This window comes from Lactuca sativa, chromosome 1 (genome assembly GCF_002870075.4).
Source record: "Lactuca sativa cultivar Salinas chromosome 1, Lsat_Salinas_v11, whole genome shotgun sequence".
NCBI classification, from domain to species: Eukaryota; Viridiplantae; Streptophyta; class Magnoliopsida; order Asterales; family Asteraceae; genus Lactuca; species Lactuca sativa.
In genome coordinates, this window is record NC_056623.2 from 98,410,623 (window position 1) to 98,432,484 (window position 21,862).

General features: G+C 41.8%; 1 non-coding gene across 1 annotated transcript; it reads left to right on the forward strand.

Moving 5' to 3' along the window:
- The first annotated feature begins 5,295 nt into the window (after window positions 1-5,295).
- LOC111899491 (small nucleolar RNA R71) lies at window positions 5,296-5,402 on the forward strand. Its single transcript, XR_002852942.2, has one exon. It is a non-coding gene; the product is annotated as a small nucleolar RNA R71 (small nucleolar RNA).
- Window positions 5,403-21,862: the final 16,460 nt, after the last annotated feature.

Here is a 21,862-nt window from a genome sequence, read left to right on the forward strand (position 1 = left end):
TTCTTGAGAATTTTGATCTTCTGATCTTTACTTTATTTGCTCCAAAATTCTTCACACTTTTTTTTTCGTAATTCTTTTTTTTTATATATTACATGTACCTCACTTTTTCACTCAAAACCTACATGCTTAAGCAGAGGCGCTCAACCTCAACCTTTATTGGCTAATGATAATAATTTTCCTGGATACATTTCAGGTTTAGGCTGCTAAACATATTGCATCCCTCAAACCAAGCGGGGTTATGTTTTTGTTCCATGATTTCACTAAAATAAGGGAGGCCACAAATGCACTATAACGTATATTGGCTCAACTAAACATTTGAACTTTCATCGGATCATCCCGCATAATACTAGCAATTATAGCTCAAATTATTATTACTAGATTCAATTATTAAAAAAAAATTGAATTTCAAAATTTTCTAGCAATTTACTTTTGCAATTTACTTTTTCTACCCCTAACCCACACTTATTTCATACAATGCCCTCATTGTATGCAGAAAAATAAATCAAAATTAAAGAAAAGGGAGAAAAAGGAACAGACTCCCCTAGGATAGTGGTGTGAGCATCTCCAAAAGTGTGGAATATGTGCAATTGGACTTCCAAAAATAGAAACTTGGTGTAGAACTGGTGGAGTACGACTCGAAACTTCAATTCTTCAAAGTTGGTATTTGTAAGGAAAAATGTGACAATGATAAACGGGTCACGTCGTGGCAGGTAGCTAGCCACATCGCGATATGGGTCGAAACTGCGAATCACCAAAATGCTGAATTTCTTCAAACTGTAAGAGCGCCACGACGTGGCACAAGGATTCCACGTCGTGGAAACTGAGCATCAGCAAAAAAATGGCTTATTTGTTTTAGTGACTCTAGCAACTTTGACCAATGGCTAACTGGTTTCAGACGCGTCTATGCAAATATATTTCCCAACGATAACCTCTCTCCTAATATACCCCACACTCATCTTGAATTGTGGGTTCCGACTCACGACTCTAAGCTTCCTTGACTAGACAAACACGACTAGATAATTACCCTTTACGCTCCTTAGAATTCCAATGCTATTATGAAAAATTAGAACAACCCAAAAGAAACAAATAGTAACATCATAGTTTAATAATGTTTTACACACCAAAGTCAACATAAAAAAAACTACTCAAAAACAAAACAAAAGAAATAAAATCAATCATCATCTTGATCTTGTGCTCCACTTGGCCCTGCCCCATCATTTTGCGGACGCCATAGCTCCTCCCATATCGGAAAATAGGGATACTGTGGTGGCATAGAAGGTGGTCGGGTCACTCCCAAATGTGAATAAATACCCTCAGTAAGCTGGGTATGGTAAATGGCATGACTCCGTAGATTATCCAAATACGTTCCCACCCGACTCTGAAAAGGGTCGGTGGGCACTCCTTGCACATACTGCGAAGCAGCACTCTCTTGCTCGACTTCACCTCTAGCCCGCACATTCCGACGCCTCGGTCTGGCTGGTGGTTGCTGTCCCGGCTGCACCTCCTCCTGCTCGTCATCTATCGGGGGTATAACAAAACGACCCCCGATATTCACCACCGCTCGCATCACACCCAAAACTTGAATGGTCAAGTCTGTGTCCGGGAATCGAGTAAGATTCCTCACAAAGTCATGGGTCAAAATATGATATGACCTAGCCAGGCGAGTAACCAAATGCCCCCCAGTGATCGGCTCCCGGGCCTAGAATTGGCCGCTTTCTTCCCCATAAACCTCGCCAACATATAAGGCAAATCACAGCAAACCCCCGGGGTAATAAGAGTCCATAAATAAAATAGATTCTGGATGGGGAACTTATCACCATGATGCTTGTGATTGATTGAAAATGTGATAAGACGGTGCAAAAATCGGAAAACAGGATTCCGAATTTGTGACTCACTCGAGTCACGAGTGTTGTACTCATGGTTAGAAATGCCCCGCCAAAACTGCACATCCAAAGTACCCGGAGCAAAATCCCACACACATCCAAGCAAGAAAGGGATAAAAAACGGAGATTGCGTCTCCACTTCCGTATAGAGCCCCATACGCCAAGAAAATTCCTGAAGACTACACTCACGACATACACCACCCAAACGAAACACAAGTGCCCATTTGTAGGTGACATCAAGGGTGCGTTCCTCGAAGCATACGGTAGAGAAAAACTCCATCGATAATTCCCGGTACACGGGTTCTTGAATGGCAAATAAATTCCTCCACCCGTGACAAGTAAACGAAAATTGATCTCCAACATAAGTCTTCGACCAATAACGTTCTAGTTCCGGTACCATTCCCACTCTACCAAGCCATCCCCAGTCGATAATTGGGGCTATTGCAAACTCCCTAATGTATAACCATCCAAGCCGATTCTCATAGGTTGTTAGCAACAGTCGGGGAATGTTTTGAGGAAACTGGCATAAAGGATGTATGCTTGCCACATCTATTGGGTTTTCTTCCTGTGGAACAGCTCGTCGTGGTCCCATTCCTGCAAACAAAATCAAACCAAAGCAGGAAACAACCAACACATTAAACAGTTTAAAAATTTTCACAGAAGTCACGACGTGGCCAGGCTGCGCCACGTCGTGGGTCGCGTCGTGAACAGATCCAAAATCGGACTATATGCATGCTGTATCTACTAAAATCAATGGTTGGGGTTTGTTCCTATGACCTTTTAAGGGATATTTAATCTAAAATCAACCACTATATTCAACCGATTTCATATATCATATTAACCCTAACTATGAAAACTTGAAATTGGAAGAACTAATTACAAAATAATGAGTAAAACACATACCAAATGGATTAATTGGCAAGATCTTGCAAGGAAATTGGAAGTATAATAGGAAATTGGTTGTGGGGTTATGATGTTCCCGTGAGTGCGGCAGTCTCCAAGTGGGGATGAGATTTCTCGGTCAAAGGGTTTTAAGCAATTGGTCCCCCCTGATTTTTAAAGGCCAGGACGTGGCTGGCTATGCCCACGTCGTGGACCTTAAATCTTTTTTTTTTAAAAGATCGCGCATTCCTTTTTAACCCACGACGTGGCTGGGCTATGCCCACGTCGTGGAAACTGCCAGATGCAAAATTTTAATAATGTTTATCATATTAACTAATTTCTTTGCATATCATTCATTATTTAAAGTTCCCTACAGCTAATTCTCTACTAATTACCGGTTTTTAGATGATGAATTGATGTTTTTCCTAATTAAAATGAAAAGAAAGAAAAAAAATTTAAAAAGAAAATGCAAACCAAACTCGGGTTGCGTCCCGAGAAGCGCTTCTTTTTCTTGGAGTCTTGAGCTAGACTCCGTGCCTTCTACGTTGACTCTTCGGAAGAGTCTACCACCAGGATCTTTTGTTCCTTGAACCGCCGTTTATAAGCTTGAACTCTCCTTTTATACGCCTTCTTTGAATTTTCCATTTTAGCTTTTCCATCTTCTTCAAGCTTGCGTTTTGTGCCCTGTGTTTGTTCCGTGCACTCAATAACATTCTCCTCTTCTTTCACCACCGGCCTTGTTTCTTTTGAAGTGACTTCCTCTTCATCACTTATCATTTCCTCGTCCTCTTTGCTCACCCAAGAAGGCGGGCTCTTGTAAGCTACGACTTCAAGCAAGTACGGAACAGATGCCCTTGGTTTTGTCCTCTTGACTTGATGAACTGCCTTTATCTCTTCTTCCATAAGCTTTTCCAGCTCTTCTAGTTCATTCTCCTCATTAATTGTGAGCACCTCTTCTTTATCTTCTTGAAAGTCATCTCTTATCCCGAAGACTTCTTGTTCATCCCCCACCCTCAAAGTGAGCTTGGACTTGCGGATATCAACAAGGGCACCTGCAGTGTTAAGCAATGGCCGACCAAGGATTATCGGAACATCCGGATCTTCTTTCATGTCCAAGACTATAAAGTCTATTGGAAAAACAAATTTTCCAATTTTTACCAAAATATCCTCCACTATGCCTCGGGGTTGCGTCATCGAACGGTTCGCCATGTGAATCTTCATTTTTGTAGCCTTCGTCTTCTGAATCTCCAATTTTTGATAAAATGAAAAAGGCATTAGATTAATGCTAGCCCCAGAATCGGCTAAAGCATTTACCTTCATTTTGTTTCCAAACTCACATGGAAGAGTGAGACGTCCAGGATCCCCCATCTTTTCTGGTGTTTCTCCCAACACAGCTTTTGAAGTTTGCTCACTTAGAATCACTGTAGACTGCTTCTTTAATTGCCTTCGCGTATCTATCAAGTCTTGCAGTAATTTCTGGTTCTCGGGAGCTTTGGATAAGCACTCAACAAAGGGAGTATTAATTGGGATCCCCTTCACATGCTTAACAAACTCCAAATGCTCCTTCTCCAGTTGACTGAGGGTAGCTCGGGTGGGAAATGGCAGAGGTGGATGATAAGTTGGAATGGGCTCAAAGGATTTTTGTTCAGACTTGCGCCACGTCGTGGCCAGAGGAGTGCCATGTTATGGCGAGCCTGGTTCAGCACTTTCTCCATTTTCGATCCTTAATTTCTTGAGCTGCTGCGGTTCTTCTTCCAACGCCTCCAGGAACTCAGATATTGCATCTTCTTCAGTGCCGATGGCCATTACGTGAGATTGGGCTTTTACTTCGGGATTCTTCGGGGACAATTTTTCATGAACTAAAGTGGCTAGTTGACCAACTTGTACTTCAAGGTTATGGATGGAGGCTTGCTGGTTCTTTATCAATGTTTGTTGTTCCATGATAGCGGAATCCGTGGCATCGTGTCTCTTTTCCGAAGCCTCCATAAACTTCATCAAAATGGTCTCTAGGTCGGGTTTCTTCTCGGCTGGTGGCTGCTCCTTTTGATAAAGGCCTCAACCTGTCTGCCTATACCTCTCTTCTTTTTGCTTTTTATACTCTTCATATGGCAGCTACTCCTTTTTCGGTTTCCTCTAGTCCTCATCAAACTTATCCCCACTAGAGTAGCACACTTGAGCTTTTCTGTTCCCAAACTCATCCACGTTGCAGTCCTTGGTCAAGTGTGGACCACTGCATCGCTCACACCCCACTCTTATGGCATGTATCGACTGGTCCATTTGTGTTATCCTGCGATCCATGTTATTCAGCATGGCCATGACAGCTGCAATTTCTTTAATTTGGGCCCCTCCACCGCCTTTGCTTCCATCTTGCCTCAGGTTATGGTATTCGCGGGAGTGTTTCGCGAATTCTTCAATTAGCTCCTTAACCTCCCTTGGATTTTTCTTTGTCAACGGTCCTTGAGAATCAAGGAGTTGTCTTGTCATCACATTGACCCCATCATAAAAGATTGACATCTCTTGCTGCACATTTAGGTCATGTTGCGGGCAATTTCTAAGTAAGCCCTTGTACCGCTCCCATGCTTCGTATAGTGACTCCCCCGATTGTTGCTCAAAGTTGGCTATTTCCTTCTTGAGTTTGGCTATCTTGGATGGCGGGCAGAACTGGTCCAGGAATTGCTCACGCATTTGAGCCCAAGTGGTGATTGTACCTGGTGGGAGTGCTTTTAACCACTCCTTAGCAGCTCCTTTGAAAGTGATGGGAAGCATCCTAAGCAAGACTGTGTTTCTGTTGACATTTGGGACATTGAAGTAATTTGCAATGTCGTTGACTTCATCTAGATGCTTAAAAGCATCCTCATGATCTTTCCCGAAAAATGGGATGTCCTTCAGTGCGGTCAATATGTGTCCCTTTAGCTCGAATGTGGCAGTGGCAGGTATTGCGGGTTGGACTAAACTGGGACCCATATCTTCTCGGATCCGCTTCTTGTATGCTCCCATGGACATTTCTTCAATTGCTGCCATCTCGTTCCTGGGTTCGTTTGTGTGTTCTTCAAATTCGGGCTCGGTATCACTTTTGGACTCGGTCTGGACGGGTGTATGATCCAAATGCTCAATATTGCTCTTGTGCTTCGCTGATGAACTTGACTCTCCTGTCTTCTTTCCCGACTTCCTAGAAAAGGCTGACTTCAGTTCTTGCAAGGGCGTCTTTTTCTTGTGAAGTGCAGACTCGGGGTCTTCTAGTGGTGGCACCAAGTGTGTGTTTGAGCTTCTAGTCATGAACTCCTGCAAGTTGCTAAACTAAAAGCGTAAAACTGAACTAAAATGAGAAAAACTAAATTCAAACTAAAAATCTAATTTTTTAACTGTCCACGTCGTGGCCAGAGGAGTGCCACGTCGTGGACTCTGTGAATGACAGAAAAATTATTTTGCTGAAAAATTAACTTTTTGTGGGTTTTTACTCCACAAGAAGGATCGATCAAATTAATGCAAATAAATAAGCTAAAAACTAAGCCGTTCCTCGGCAACGGCGCCAAAAACTTGATGTGCACAAAAGTACCCACTAATTTTAATATTTATAACCTAACAAACTTAGACTATCTATGCACTTATAGGCAGTGTACCTAGTCAGATTACAGTATAGCTTAGGTAAGTCGGGTGTCGATCACAGGGAACGGTGTTCTAATTAATTTACTTACTTATTAAATTGACCTAATTTATTAACAATTTTAATAATGGTTTTTATCTGGTTTTACAAGATCAGATGAACTTAATTCAAATTCAATAATTAAAAACACACTCTTGTTTAGTTTTGAATCCACTTCTCCCTTATGGTTAGCTAATGATTACGGATTATTAAGTTGGTTTTTAGTTGTATTAGTAATTTAGTTCTATCTTACCAATAACTAACTAATTCATGTCAAACCATGTATGTTCACACATAATTAAACACATAACTAATTATGAATGTAAATATGCTATGTAAGATTCGTTGTATAAACGCAATTATGGTCACAATACACGTTCTCTAGCACAGCTAAGCTTTATTTATTCTAATTGCTAACTAAGATTGGTCAATCCTAGCTCTAACAATTCAATGTTCACTAAATTATTAGGTAAACAGGTTCATGCAGTTTAATGATCACTAAGCTACACAGGACATGCAATTAAGCAAATAGATAAACAAATAATAGCATGCTAGGTTATACAAATCAAACACAAGCAATTTCTTTACCAACTAAATTCAATCCATAAACATATAACTATTCATAATTTCAAAGCTTCATCTAGCTAAACAAGAGTAGCTAGATTCAGCTGCTCATCATAGCAGATAAATCAACACAGCTAAAACTAATGAAAGACATGTTCTTATTTAACTAAAAATAAACCTTTACTTCTTTTGGTGTTGAAAACCCTCTTCCAGAACCTTTCTTTCGTTCTTATTCGTCTCCTGGAACTCTTTTTCTTCTGCCAAAAGTCCTTCTTCTCGTAATAATCAGAAGGACTTATATAATACTCAAAAACCCGCGCCACGTCGTGGCCAGATGCGCCACGTCGTGGGCTTCAAGAAATTCGTATCCTTCAAGGAAATCCTCCGCGTCGCGATATTTATCTTCTGGAACACCCGTGCCACGTCGTGGGCGTCATCGCCACATCATGAATTCAGCGCTTATCGTGAATTTATTGTTTTCTTGTCTTTCAAACCTTCCATGTTCCCCATTTTGTCACCTTTGGTCCCTCTCTTCGAAAATCCTTTGTATTGACTGAAAATAACAATTTAAACTCATAAGTATCATTATTCTTAAACATATTATCAATTTATTAACAAAAATGCACTTAAATATTGCCTAAAAATAAGTATAAATATGGCAATATCAAATTGCAACTCTGCATTTGTTGCAGTTGGTATAGTTGCTTTTGGCACTTTTGTATGACGTCTGACCCAAATAGCAAGTATCTCTGGGTTCTTTTCTACATTTTTTGGATCTTCTTTGATTGGTCTTACGGTTGGGTTGCTGGTGCTATTTCGATTTCTTAGAGTTTTGACTATTTCTTTGAGTTTTCCTTGGCGAATACATTCATCCTACTCTTTCTTTAGGACATTGCAAGCGGTTGTGTTGTGGTCTGGTCATTTGTGGAACTCGCAGTTTTTGGATTTGTCAGTCTATTGATCTGAGAATTTACAGGCTCCTTTAGGTTTGTCAGTGATGGCTAATATGTTTGGGCGTTCGTGTCACTTGTCATCTCTTTGTATGGACAATAGGGCGTGTGGAAGTAACATCTCTTTCCCCATATTCCATCTCAGATTGGTTGTCATTGTGGTTGTCTCTTGGATTTCCTTTCTGAGGGGTTGCCGCCCTTAGGTATGCCTCTTTAGCTGTTGTGCCTTCTACTTTTTGTAAGTATTTATGGACCCTCTCGTTCATTTCTTGCCTGGTTGTTGGCCTTTTTCCAAGGAATTTTCTCGATAGTGTTCCGGGAAGAACCCCGTGCGTGAAGGCTCCGGTAACAAGATGATCGCTCTGTCTTGGGACATCCTTCATTAAAGCTTCTGAAATAGTCTCGCACCAATTCTCCCTCATGTTGTTTGCAACCAATTATTTCTCTTACGCCTCTCCTGTATTCTCTTAGTTGCATGAAGTTTGTAAGAAATAGTTCCTTCAACTCTGCAAAACTTAGAATGTTGTTTGGTGCTACACGTATGAACCAGGCTCCCACGTTTCTGTCTAGTGTGGTAGGGAAATGGGTGCAACAAAATAGTTTAGTGACTGCATGTGTCATTCATATGTGTCTATATGGTTATCTTGGCAAGTTTTTCCGTTGTATACTTTTAAGTGTGGGAGTTTGCTTATACTAGGCATGTCATATTCATGTAATTCTAACAAGAATGGCTATGTATGTTGATATGATGGGGTTACATGGTTGTTTCCCTAGTAGTGGGGGAAAGTTGTGTGTTAGATTATGGGGAAGTTTGGTTAATGTGTGTTTTGTAACATGCTTGTGAATGTGAGAAATGGTTGTGCATAAACTTTGTAAAATGGAATGTTGGAATATGAAGCAAACGTACCATACTGGGGTGATGGTGTAGTCATGACTTGTGGAATGTTTGACATGTTGGTGAACAGTGTAGCCAGAGATGGTCGTGTCACCGTGAAAGGTCTAGTATGCTCAAAAGTCATATTAAAATGATATTGCTAAATAACATATGATACTAACGGGTCACACTAACAACAACTTGATACAATTGATTATTTATAAGAAATTGATTTTAATAAATATTCAATAAAACTCTTATAATTAAATAGGAAACTATTTGTTTCATGGAAATATTAATTTTCATTAGCAAGCAACATTATATTATTTCATACGGTATGAATTAATAAGTCATGCACAACTTTTTGGACTAGTTGAAAACCTTTTGTCGTTTACTCAAAACACAAAGTTTATATTTTATAAACCTTGAGTTTATAAAATTAAACTAAGTTTCCTCTTTTTTATACAATTTTCGAAATTTGCATAAAAAGAAGATAAAGGTATGGCTTTCTCAAAAGTATACATGTCTTTAGAAGCATGGGTGACACTCTTATGACATGCAGACAAGCTTGTATAAAGTGGAAGTTACTAATGGTTAATAACTTCATTTTATGCATATAAATAAGAGGCTTGCATTCTTGAATTGTAACATCCTGATTTCCCAGGTATATTATTTTATTTAATTATTTTGGAGTTTGTGGAGGAACTTGGCGAGTTGGAGCCAAGACTCGCCGAGTAGGTTCGCGGATGTTTATCCGGGTTCACGTACGGACTCCGCGAGTCCATTAGTTGACTCGGCGAGTCCACGCTGTTTAATGAAACCCTAATTCCCCGGGTTGGGAGCCTATTTAAGGGCACTTATAGCCTCCCATTGCAGCTACCAGTCCCTTGAGAGAACCCTACGTGAGCCAAATCGTTGTGAGGGAGAAGAAGTCGCTTTTTGATCCTTGTATCTTTGGTTTAGCAAGAAGAAGGTGACAAGAGCAAAGAGGAGGTGTGATTCAAGCATTTCCAGAGTTCAGAGACTTCATTTTGAGGTAATAGTTCGAACCTCCTTCAGTTTTGGTGTTGATCATTAGAGTAAGGGTTTTCTAACCCCTTTGGAGAGTGATTATGTGGAGTAAATGGTCCCTCTTCGAGTTTGTGCCTTGGATATGGACTCAAAGAGGTCCAGAGACCTTAACCCTTGGAGCTTTATGGATCAGTTTGGGCTTATTGGACTTAGGTTGCCATTTTTGGGACTAAATCTCCTTTTGATGCCTTGTTGTGGTTATACAAGCATCAAGTTTCGAACTTTACGTGACATTCATGCTTGGGGAGGCTAGATCTATGGTTTGGGGAAACAAATCTGACATCAAGAGGTCAGTAGAGTTTGTGCATGGCATGAACTCGTCGAGTTGTTCTTGAGACTCGGCGAGTAGGGTTAGGGTTTCACATAAATTGCTCAGTGAGTAGACTTACCGAGTTGGGGGATGACTCAGTGAGTCAGGAGGGGGTTAGAGGACTGGAGTTCAAGGCGGTACTCGCCGAGTTGTTCTTGAGACTCAGCGAGTTGAGTCGGAGAGGCCCCGCGATTCATGACTGGTATGACTCGTCGAGCATAGGGAGGGACTCGGCGTGTCAAGCGGGACAAGAGTTAGAGGACATGTGGGAACTCGCCGAGTCACTAGGGTGCACTCGGCGAGTAGGGTCAAAGTGTGACCGTTGACTTTTGTTGACTTTTAGGGTTTGGTCATTAATGGAGTCCTTGTGACAAGAGGGGGTAAGATAGTCTTTTACCCTTATGAGGGTGCCAATGACAGGTTGAGTCTAGTCTCGAGAGTTATATTTATAAGAGTATTTATTTATGTGAATAGGCAGAGGCTAGGCGATATTTTCCATCGAGTCAGAGATTTACCGAGACGCCTAAGGTGAGTCTTCTCACTATACTTTACCTAGTGTGGTAACATAGTTATGTGACAGAGTACTCTATAGTTATATGCCAATGTATTTGCATGATATTTATGTGTTGTGATTTATTGTGATATGTGATATGCATGATTCAGAGTTTCAGAGTTGCGACTTTCGGGTCCATAGAGTTAGGGCCAGAGGGCCCACAGAGAGTTGTGTTGGATAAGGTGTCTAAGTCCATAACTATTTCGGGCCTGTACTTGACCCGACCCGGCATGGTCCATTTGGGTTGCATGGCACCATGCAATTGGATAGACTAAATGAGAGAAATAACACTTGGAGATTATTAATATATTATAAGTTCTAATATATTAATAATATTATTTGATTAGTTGATCAAAGAATTAATTTGGAATTAATTAAGTGATCAAAGGATAACTAATTAAATATATGGGTTGATTGTGTAAATCATCCATATCTTGTATAGTGGGCTAAGAGGCTCCATGGATTATCAAGTTGGGTTCTACCCATAGGATGCTCCATGGATGCTCCATGGGAGTTACAAACCCATGGGTCATGGAAATGAAGAGTCATGACACATTAGGATTTACATGGTGTAACCCTAGGTGTGTCAACACTATATAAGAAGCATATTCTCCACCAAAAATCGGCACTACTAAGGAACTAGAGGGCTTGGCCGATTTTTGAGAAGTGTGTGTTATCTCAAGAGTCTTTCCAAGAGCATTTGGTGTTGTGTGAAGCATTTGAGGCATCACACTTGGGGTGCTAGGCTCACAAGGTTTCTAGGAACACAAGCAACAACAAGGTAAGTTATTCTATCTATGATTCAAGTTAAAATTGTTCCCCATGTATGCTAGATAGGAATATAACCTTGGAATTCAACTTTGCATGATAATTAGACAAACATAGATCCAAGGTTATTAGGGTTGCATGTACACTTAGGAAGTGTTAGAATGCTCAAAACCCATCAGTGGTATCAGAGCCTAGGCTTGTTTGTTTGTTATTTGTGCTTAAAAGTTGAAGAAAGTCGAAAATCTTGCTGTCTGACTGATGGACTCGGCGAGTCCATGGGGAGGACTCGACGAGTTCATGTGTATCTTCAACCTACTCGGCGAGTAGGTTTATGCACTCGGCGAGTAGGGTCGACAGAGTGCAGAATTTCGACTTGAGTTGCTGGAAATGGATTAGAGTCATTACCCTAAAATGTTTTGGTACTTGAAAACTTATTTTAGAAGGTGTAATGTCTTTTCTAACTCATTTACAACAACTAGTTATCAAAATTACAAAGATTAAATGTGATTTTGATTCTTGAAAGTGTTCATATTCATATTCTTGTTCTTATGATGTTTAGATGATCATAGGAATTATTTGTAACCTATGTGGTAGATTAATTCATGATCATAATGTGTTTTAATGGAGTCCATAACTTGTCCTCAAGTTATGGAAAACCAAAAGTCTCTTGGAATAAAAACCATTAAAAGAACACAAGAGTTAGGAAAAATGAAAAGTCCTCATTTTATTACTCTATTAAACTCATAAGTTACAAGAAATGAAAAGTTTTGAAAGTTTACAAAACTTGCCCTCAAGTTTTGGAACAAGTAAAGTTAAGTTAAAACTTTAGTTCCAACCCCTAGAATTTTAAAAGTTAAAATTCAACCCTTATACTTATATTATTATGATTTAATAATTATATATATATGTATAAGAACAAAGTCGTCTTACCGCTAGTACGCCTCATTCACGAAGCCGGTCTATAAGGTGGGTATAAGGTTGTTGCCTATAAAATGGTGACTTAATGGGTGTCCACTCTCACCCACCGCTTGCTTGATCGGTGGAGGGTCGTTAGCCGAACGGGTAAGACAAGGACTTATTAATTCTCATTCAAAGTATGATGAATATTATAAAGTAACTAAATGTTTTATTAAATTCCCAATCTTAGTTACTTTAGGAAAAATGTGAATAAGGTGCTATTCCATGAAATTACACTTTACACTTTGATTAAGTCGTTGGTGGAGCGTGTGTGGTTAACCGGCACACTAACTTGGACTTAACAAGGTAGGTAAAGGGTGACTTAGGGTTTATTATAGTATCGATGGAGCGTGTGTGGTTAACCGGCACATCGATTGAGTGATAAACTTTAAGGGTACCAAGTGATTTGCATGGTTACTTCACACCTCGTTTTGTGATCCTCGGTATCCCAGTCACAAAACTTGGAGGGCACACTCGAGATTGAAACATGCCTTTGAAAAGTTCATTGAATCTCAAAGAATCTAGGAATTTCTAAGAACCATTCAAAAAAACCTAATAGTAAAATATTGCGGTTTTCGTGGTGGAAATTGGTGAATCGTCATTCACCTACCTTTCAAATATGATATAGCTTAGATTACGGCATACCTCTTCTAAGTTATATTATATTGTGATTGGATCCTAGCCTTAATATTACATTTGGGTGTTTTATTAAGGACTCTTTTATATCTAAACTAATCTTGTCCTCTTTCCTTCAGATGTCTTTCAACAATGCTTCTGGCTCTAATCCTAATGGCTCCTTTACCCTTATGAACTTGTGTGGGAAAGTCACCTTTGATGGATCCAACTTCAATGAGTGGATCAGAAACATCAGGATGATTACCCGCTACGAGGACAAAGAATATGTCCTTGACAAGGAGCTTAAGGAGATTAATGAGTCCACTGCAACTCCTCAGGAGATCGCTGAATTTCGGGCACATGAAAGGGATGCTACGAAAGTGGCTTGCATCATGACGGCCACGATGACAGCGGAACTCCAAAAGTCTTATGAAGATTTCTACCCTTATGACATGCACCAAGATTTGATGGAAAGATACCATCAAAGTGCAAGACAAGAGAGGTATGAGATCATCTGCTCCATGATAACAACCATGATGAAGGACGGGGAATCCGTCACGAGCCACATGCAGAAAATGCAAAGGTATGTGGATCGTTTGCTGAAGCTTAATGTGAACTTCCCGGAGGATCTTGCAATAGATATTATTTTGCATTCCTTACCATCGTGCTATGATCAATTCCGCATGACATATCACATGAACAAGGAAGAAGTCACCCTCAGCAAACTTCAGGGACTTCTCAAGACCGCAGAAACAGGTCTTAAGGGGAAGTCGGTTGCTATCACTCCTACTCAAAACTCTACTCCGGTTTTGGCAATCGGGAAGAATCGAGGGAGGAAGAGAAAGAGCTCTTCTAAGGGTACCAAGGCTCGGACCCTTGATGGCTCTTCTTCAAGTGGAACCAAGAAAGGATTCGTTACTCCTTCTTCTGACCCAAAAGAGGCTGAATGCTTCTATTGCCATGAAAAAGCTCATTGGAAGCGGAACTGCCCAAAATACCAGCAAGATGTGAAGGATGGGAAAGTTAAACCCAACCATGCAGGTATTTACACTATCATTTCTAATAACTCACCCCATTCTAAATCTTGGGTCCTTGATACCGGGTGTGGTATTCACATTTGTTGTGACTTGCAGGGACTAAGAAGAAGTGAGGATGTGGAGCAAGGAAGGATAAACTTGATCATGGGGAATAGGAAAGCTATACCTGTTACCAAGATTGGAGTTTATACTTTATCGCTAAGTAGTGGGTTTAGTTTAGATTTGAATAAGTGTTGTTATTCGCCAGGAATGGCAAGAAATATTATTTCCTTTCATGCTTTGTCCAAACAAGGGTTTACCTTTTCATTTAATAATGAAGTTGGTTCTATAGATGTTTTCTATAATAATGTCTTTTATTTTAAAGCATTACCTTGTGATGGTGTGTATGAAGCTGTATCTGTTATAGATAACTTGGGAAATAATGTTTTGTGTATTGATTCTACTAATAATAACTTGGATAAAGCATCTTTATGGCATTGTCGTCTTGGACATATAAGCAAGAAACGCATAGGCCAACTCCAAAAGGATGGAGTCTTGGAGTCGTTTGACCTAAAGTCAGATGATAGTTGCGAATCATGCTTACTTGGAAAAATGACAAAGTCACCCTTCACAGGTTCATGTGAGAGGGGTGAAGGTTTGTTGGACCTTATACACACGGATGTGTGTGGACCATTCAAACATGCCACAAGGGATGCTAATCGTTATTATTTGACTTTTACTGATGATTATAGTAGATATGGATATGTCTACTTGATCAAGCATAAGTCAGAGACTTTCGAGAGGTTTAAGGAATTTAAACAGGAAGTCGAGAATCAATTGGGCAGGAACATTAAGATGCTTCGATCCGATCGTGGTGGTGAGTATCTTAGTTCAGAGTTCCTCGACTATCTAAGGGAATGTGGGATAGTCTCACAATTGACACCTCCCAGGACACCACAGTTGAATGGTGTGGCTGAGAGGCGTAATCGAACCTTGTTAGATATGGTTCGTTCCATGATGAGTCGAGCTACGCTACCAATCTCATTCTGGGGGTATGCCTTAGAGACTGCCGCCCATATTCTTAATCTAGTCCCTACAAAGAAAGTTGCCAAAACTCCTCACGAGATGTGGACTGGTAAAATACCTAAACTAGACCACATCAAGATTTGGGGTTGCGAGGCTTTCGTGAGACGCGAGACTCATGATAAGCTTGAACCTCGAAGCGAGAGGTGTATTTTCATCGGTTACCCACAGCGATCCTTTGGTTACCTCTTCTACAGACCTAGTGACAATGTGGTTTTTGTAGCAAGAAGAGGAGTCTTTCGAGAAAGAGAGTTTATAAGCCAAGGAGACAGTGGGAGGCAAATTGATCTTGAAGAAATTCAAGAATCAAGCGGTGAAGGAACTTCAAACTCTAGCCCTCAACTTGAGGAGGAAACTCCTGTTGAGCCAATTGACAAATCTGTACCTCTGAGACGTTCCACGAGAGTTAGGAGTGCACCTGAGCATTACTATGGATTCCATATTACTGCAGAAGGTGAGACACTTATTAGTGATGAAACACTAGTAAGTCAAGATGACCCTAACAGCTACGAGGAAGCCATGGCAGGCCCCGAGTCTGCAAAATGGAGAGAGGCTATGGATAGCGAGATACAATCCATGTATGACAATCAAGTTTGGAACTTGGTTGAAAATGTACCAGGTCGTAAGACAGTAGGGTGCAAATGGGTCTTCAAGAAGAAGACCGACATGGATGGTAAAGTACACACTTATAAGGCTAGACTGGTTGCAAAGGGCTTCTCTCAAATTCCTGGAGTGGACTATGATGAGACCTTTTCTCCGGTAGCCAAGATTAAGTCTATTCGGGTTCTGTTAGCCATAGCTGCATTTCATGATTATGAAATATGGCAGATGGATGTCAAAACCGCTTTCCTTAATGGGAAGTTGGCTGAAGATGTTTACATGAGTCAGCCAGAGGGTTTTGTCAGCAACGAGTACCCTAATAGAGTGTGTAAGCTTGAGAAATCCATTTATGGATTGAAGCAAGCACCTCGCAGATGGAATCTTTGCTTTGATGAAAAGGTCAAGGAATTTGGCTTTTCTAGGAGTGAAGATGAATCTTGTGTGTATGTCAAGGCTAGTGGGAGTATAGTTAGCTTCTTGGTATTATATGTGGATGACATACTACTCATAGGAAACGACATTCCAACCCTGCAGGAAGTAAAGTCCTGGCTTGGGAAGTGTTTCGCTATGAAGGACCTTGGTGAAGCTGCCTATATTCTAGGGATAAGAATCTTGAGAGATCGGAGTAAAAGACTAATTGGACTTAGTCAGAGTACCTACTTGGATAAGGTGCTGAAGAGATTCAGCATGCAGGACTCCAAGAAAGGAGAGTTACCCATCCAGAGTAACACCAGGTTGAGTAAGACACAAAGCCCTAGCACTGAGGCTGAGATAGCAGAAATGAGTCGAACACCTTATGCTTCGGCTGTAGGATCGATCATGTATGCTATGACGTGTACTCGACCCGATGTAGCTTTTGCCTTGAGCATGGTTAGCAGGTATCAGGCGAACCCTGGCAAGGCACACTGGACTGCGGTAAAGAATATCCTCAAGTACCTACGGAGGACTAAGGACTGGGTCCTTACTCTCGGTGGGAGTGATGACTTGAGAGTTGTTGGGTATAGTGATGCTAGCTTCCAGACTGATAGGGATAATTTCCGCTCTCAGTCGGGCTGGGTCTTTACCCTAAACGGAGGAGCAGTTTCTTGGAAGAGTTCCAAGCAAGAGACAGTGGCAGATTCTACTTGTGAATCAGAGTATATTGCAGCTAGCGAAGCAGCAAAGGAAGCGATATGGCTGAAGAACTTCATTGGAGACCTTGGAGTTGTACCAGCTATTAAAGAGCCAATGGAAATTTTCTGTGATAGTGAAAGTGTTGTTGCCTTAGCCAAGGAACCAAGGGATCATGGGAGATCCAGACACATCGACAGAAAATACCATTTCATTAGACATCGGATCGAAGAAGGACTCCTCGTGGCAAAGAGGGTATCATCAGATGAGAACCCAGCAGATCCCCTCACGAAGGGACTGAGTAGGGTTAAGCATCTCCAGCATGCTCGGAGCATAGGGCTGAAGGATGATATAAGTTTTAGTAGTTAGATAACCCAGAAATTTGTAAAGTGTAATTGACATTAGATGATGAATAAAAGGAATTTTATTTATGAGTAAAGTGTTGCTATCTCTTGTCGATCGTTTACTATATTTCTTTTGCATGTTTTGACTTCCAGAATAATTTTGTTTGGTATAACATATTATTCAAACCTCCACAGTCGGTCATATGTCGGAAGTAGGTATGAATCAAGACTGTCATGATGGGTTGTAGAGGTCCAAGGTGTTGGACAAGGCTACAACAATCATGAGTGCTCATAAGTTCTGAGCATTGGACTCAACCCACGCTCACTGGAATCACTTCATGGAATTCTATCTCGAGTGATCGTGAGACGGTAATATCATATAAGTCTTCAAACCTAGAGATATGATTTGTTACTTACAAGTTGGTTATGCATTGACTGTACGAAACCGCATTGGTAACTCGATGTTATAAAACGTACTTTTGTGTGTAATTCAATGAGTGGTAGAACAAACATATGAGTCGAAGTTTATCTGTTCCTTCTTGGATTAGAAGCTGATATCTGGGCCCCTCGATGATTTTGTTTTGACCCATGTACCGGGCCCGGTCAGAACTAAGTTGATGTGTTCAATTAAGTTCTATGTCAAACAAATCGGAAATCGAGAAACAAATGCTGGACAAGAAGTAAGACAATGTTCCATGTATTTGTCCGGCTGATATCTAGAACGGAGGATTATATGATCACTTATCTTAAATGGCGTACTATCATCTTCTCAGTTCCGAGAAACCTTGAAAGAGCTACGATTGCCGGTCGGTTCCTGAAGTACTAGAGATATAGTTATTAGACTTATCCAAGTGGGAGACTGTTGGATAAGGTGTCTAAGTCCATAACTATTTCGGGCCTGTACTTGACCCGACCCGGCATGGTCCATTTGGGTTGCATGGCACCATGCAATTGGATAGACTAAATGAGAGAAATAACACTTGGAGATTATTAATATATTATAAGTTCTAATATATTAATAATATTATTTGATTAGTTGATCAAAGAATTAATTTGGAATTAATTAAGTGATCAAAGGATAACTAATTAAATATATGGGTTGATTGTGTAAATCATCCATATCTTGTATAGTGGGCTAAGAGGCTCCATGGATTATCAAGTTGGGTTCTACCCATAGGATGCTCCATGGATGCTCCATGGGAGTTACAAACCCATGGGTCATGGAAATGAAGAGTCATGACACATTAGGGTTTACATGGTGTAACCCTAGGTGTGTCAACACTATATAAGAAGCATATTCTCCACCAAAAATCGGCACTACTAAGGAACTAGAGGGCTTGGCCGATTTTTGAGAAGTGTGTGTTATCTCAAGAGTCTTTCCAAGAGCATTTGGTGTTGTGTGAAGCATTTGAGGCATCACACTTGGGGTGCTAGGCTCACAAGGTTTCTAGGAACACAAGCAACAACAAGGTAAGTTATTCTATCTATGATTCAAGTTAAAATTGTTCCCCATGTATGCTAGATAGGAATATAACCTTGGAATTCAACTTTGCATGATAATTAGACAAACATAGATCCAAGGTTATTAGGGTTGCATGTACACTTAGGAAGTGTTAGAATGCTCAAAACCCATCAAGTTGGGGCTGGAGGGCCCCACTGAGATACATTGACCAGAGGGTCGACAGAGGTACAGCCTCGAGTGGCTAATATGTGTTAGAGTGGTATTTTGGGGAACTCACTAAGCTTATGCTTACAGTGTTATGTGTTATGTGTTATGTGTTTCAGGTACCAGTGATGAGCACGGGAAGGCGCCGGCTTGATTCGTACACACACATGGGATTTTATGTGTTTTGATCTTGGGAGATATTTTGCGAAACAAAGACATGATACTATGACATTTTATGAATGAATGAGTTTGTAAAAATGTGCTTGAAAATGCGAAATTTTGTTTTAATTTTTACGGTGTTACAAGTTGGTATCAGAGCCTTGGTTTGAGGGATTCGGGTGCACCTTCGGGCGTATCCGAACTCAAGCTGAGGATTTGAGGAAATTTTGATAATAAAATAAGTTTTCAAAAGAAGAACTTACGAGACAAACAGAGCAGAGTCGTGTGTACGAACAGCCAGCGCCCGAACGGTGATTTCCCAAAATACCATTACGATAAGTGTTATAAGATATGATGTGATATATTATATGATGAGCTATGCTATGCATGCTAAAGTAGACTAGGTATTCTTATTAGGACTAGAGTGGCGTGATATGTGATGCCTGAGTCGAGGAGTCTTGCTGCTAGGAATACTTCAGAGAGTTTAGGTAGCAGCGAGGAGGTTATGAAAGATCTGCTAGCGAGTATCATATGATTAGAGAGAGTAGAGTACTTGTGATTTGGAACTCTGGGAGGAGGACTTGGGGTGGATGCTGATGCGGTGTGGACGGTAGTATTGGTCCCGTACTACTGAAGACATCGGGTCAGTGCACAGTCCAAGTAAGAATCCTTGGAGTACCAAGGGATAAGTAGGGTGGAGTATTCGAGTGTGAGCATACTTGAGCGAGTCCTTGATATTTATTCTTGCGTTGTATTTCAGAGAGAGGGAGATCATGGTTGGGACGCGCCACACACCAGGGACCAGTGGTACGAGTGATGAGGAGATCCATAGGATAATCCAGGAGGAGGTGGCTGCGGCCATCAGGGCAGAGATACCAGAGATGTTCGGGTCTATCAAGACCACGCTGATAAGAGACATTTGATGAGAAGTACGCTGCTCTTTCTGAAGCTGCTGTTGCTGCGGCCACTGCAGCTATAGCTGCGACTAGGCAGCAGGGTGGTGATGCGTTGCTGTTCCGAGAGTTTAGCAACACAAAACCACCGGAGTTTGACGGGACACAGGATCCGATTGCAGCGATAAGGTGGATTTCAGACATAGATGGGTGTTTCTTTACTTGCTCATCTCCATAGCATTTGAGAGTTTGGTTCGCGCTGAACCAGCTTCGCTTGGGAGCGAAGGATTGGTGGAAGTTTGTGACGACTCAATATACGCCTACTGAGCTTGCTGCAGTGACTTGGGAGAGGTTCACTGCTATGTTCCGAGATGAGTGCGTTCCCTAGGTGGAGAGGGAGCATTTGGCCCAGGAGTTTCTGACCCTCAAGCAGGGTACTGAGTCTGTTACGGTGATTACGAGGATGTTTCATGAGCGGGCGATGTTCTGCCCAGAGCACATGTCCTCTGAGCAGGCACGTATGAGCCGATATCTGAGCATTTTGAGGAGGGATATACGAGATTTCGTGGCGAACTCAACGTACGGGACATTTGCCGAGCTTCAGGCAAATGCCCGGAATAGGGAGATAGAGCTGGAGACCCAAGCTAGGGAGGAGGCTGAGTCTCAGGGGAGGGATCGGCGACCGGTACAGTCTCAGCCGGTAGCCAAGCGGGCCAAGCCCGCTGATTCGAGATCAGGGAACCAGAGGGGCCGCACTTGTAGCAAGTGCGGAAAGAGCCACAATGGGGTGTGCAGAGTAGGGTCTTGATACAAATATGGCAAGGAGGGGCCTATGGCCAAGGATTGCCCCAAGGGGTTTGCAGTATGTTTTCACTGCAACCAGACCGGACACCGGAAGGCAGAGTGTCCGCAGCTGCGGGGATCAGCACAGGGAGCATCTCAGGGATCTGCTCCTGCTGCCATCAGAGCTACTCAGAGCCGGCCAGTGAAGGCCGAAGCACCGAAGGCATGAGGGAGAGCCTTTCAGTTGACCGCGAAGGAGGTCCGCACAGCGCCCGATGTCGTGGCTGGTATGTATTCTTTCGTGTATTTATTTTGATGTTGAGATATTGTGCTTATATTATGTCATGCGTAGGTACTTTTCTTGTGAGTTTTGTACCTGCCTTGGTGTTATTTGACTCGGGTGCGAGTCGGTCTTTTGTATCTTTGGCTTTTAGTCAGCACATCAGTGTTAGTCGTGAGGCGTTGAGTCGACCTCTGAGACTTTCCATAGCTGACGAGAGGGCGGTATATGCCACAGAGGTGATCCGAGGGTGTGTACTCGAGATTTTCGGTGTTGGGTTCCCGATCGATTTAGTTCCTATTGCGATGGGAGATGTCTGTGTCATCGTGGGCAAGGACTGTTTGAGTAGATTCGGAGCAGTTATCGAATGCGAGTGACAGCTGGTGACCATATGAGACCCTAGTGGGGGAGTTCTTACGGTGTACGGCAAGGGTACACGTTCTGGGTCAGCATTTTGTTCGGCCGCTAGGGCAAGGTGGTGTCTACAACAGGGCTGTAGGGGTTTTGTAGTGTATGTGATGGATGCGCGAGTTGATTCAGAGAGACCGTGGTCAGTTGATGAGGTTCCGATAGTGCGTGAGTTCCCGGACGTATTTGCAGAGGAGTTGTCGGGCATGCCTCCCGTGAGGCAAGTGGAGTTCAGTATCGATTTGATTCCGGGGGCCGTGCTTATCGCCAAGGTGCCCTATCGCCTTGCACCTCTAGAGATGCAGAAGTTATCCTCGCAGCTTCAGGAGTTGCTGGGAAAAGGGTTTATTCGGCCGATCAGCTCACCATGGGGAGCACCTATCCTTTTTGTCAAGAAAAAGGATGGTTCACACCGGATGTGCATTGATTACCGGGAGTTGAACAAGCTGA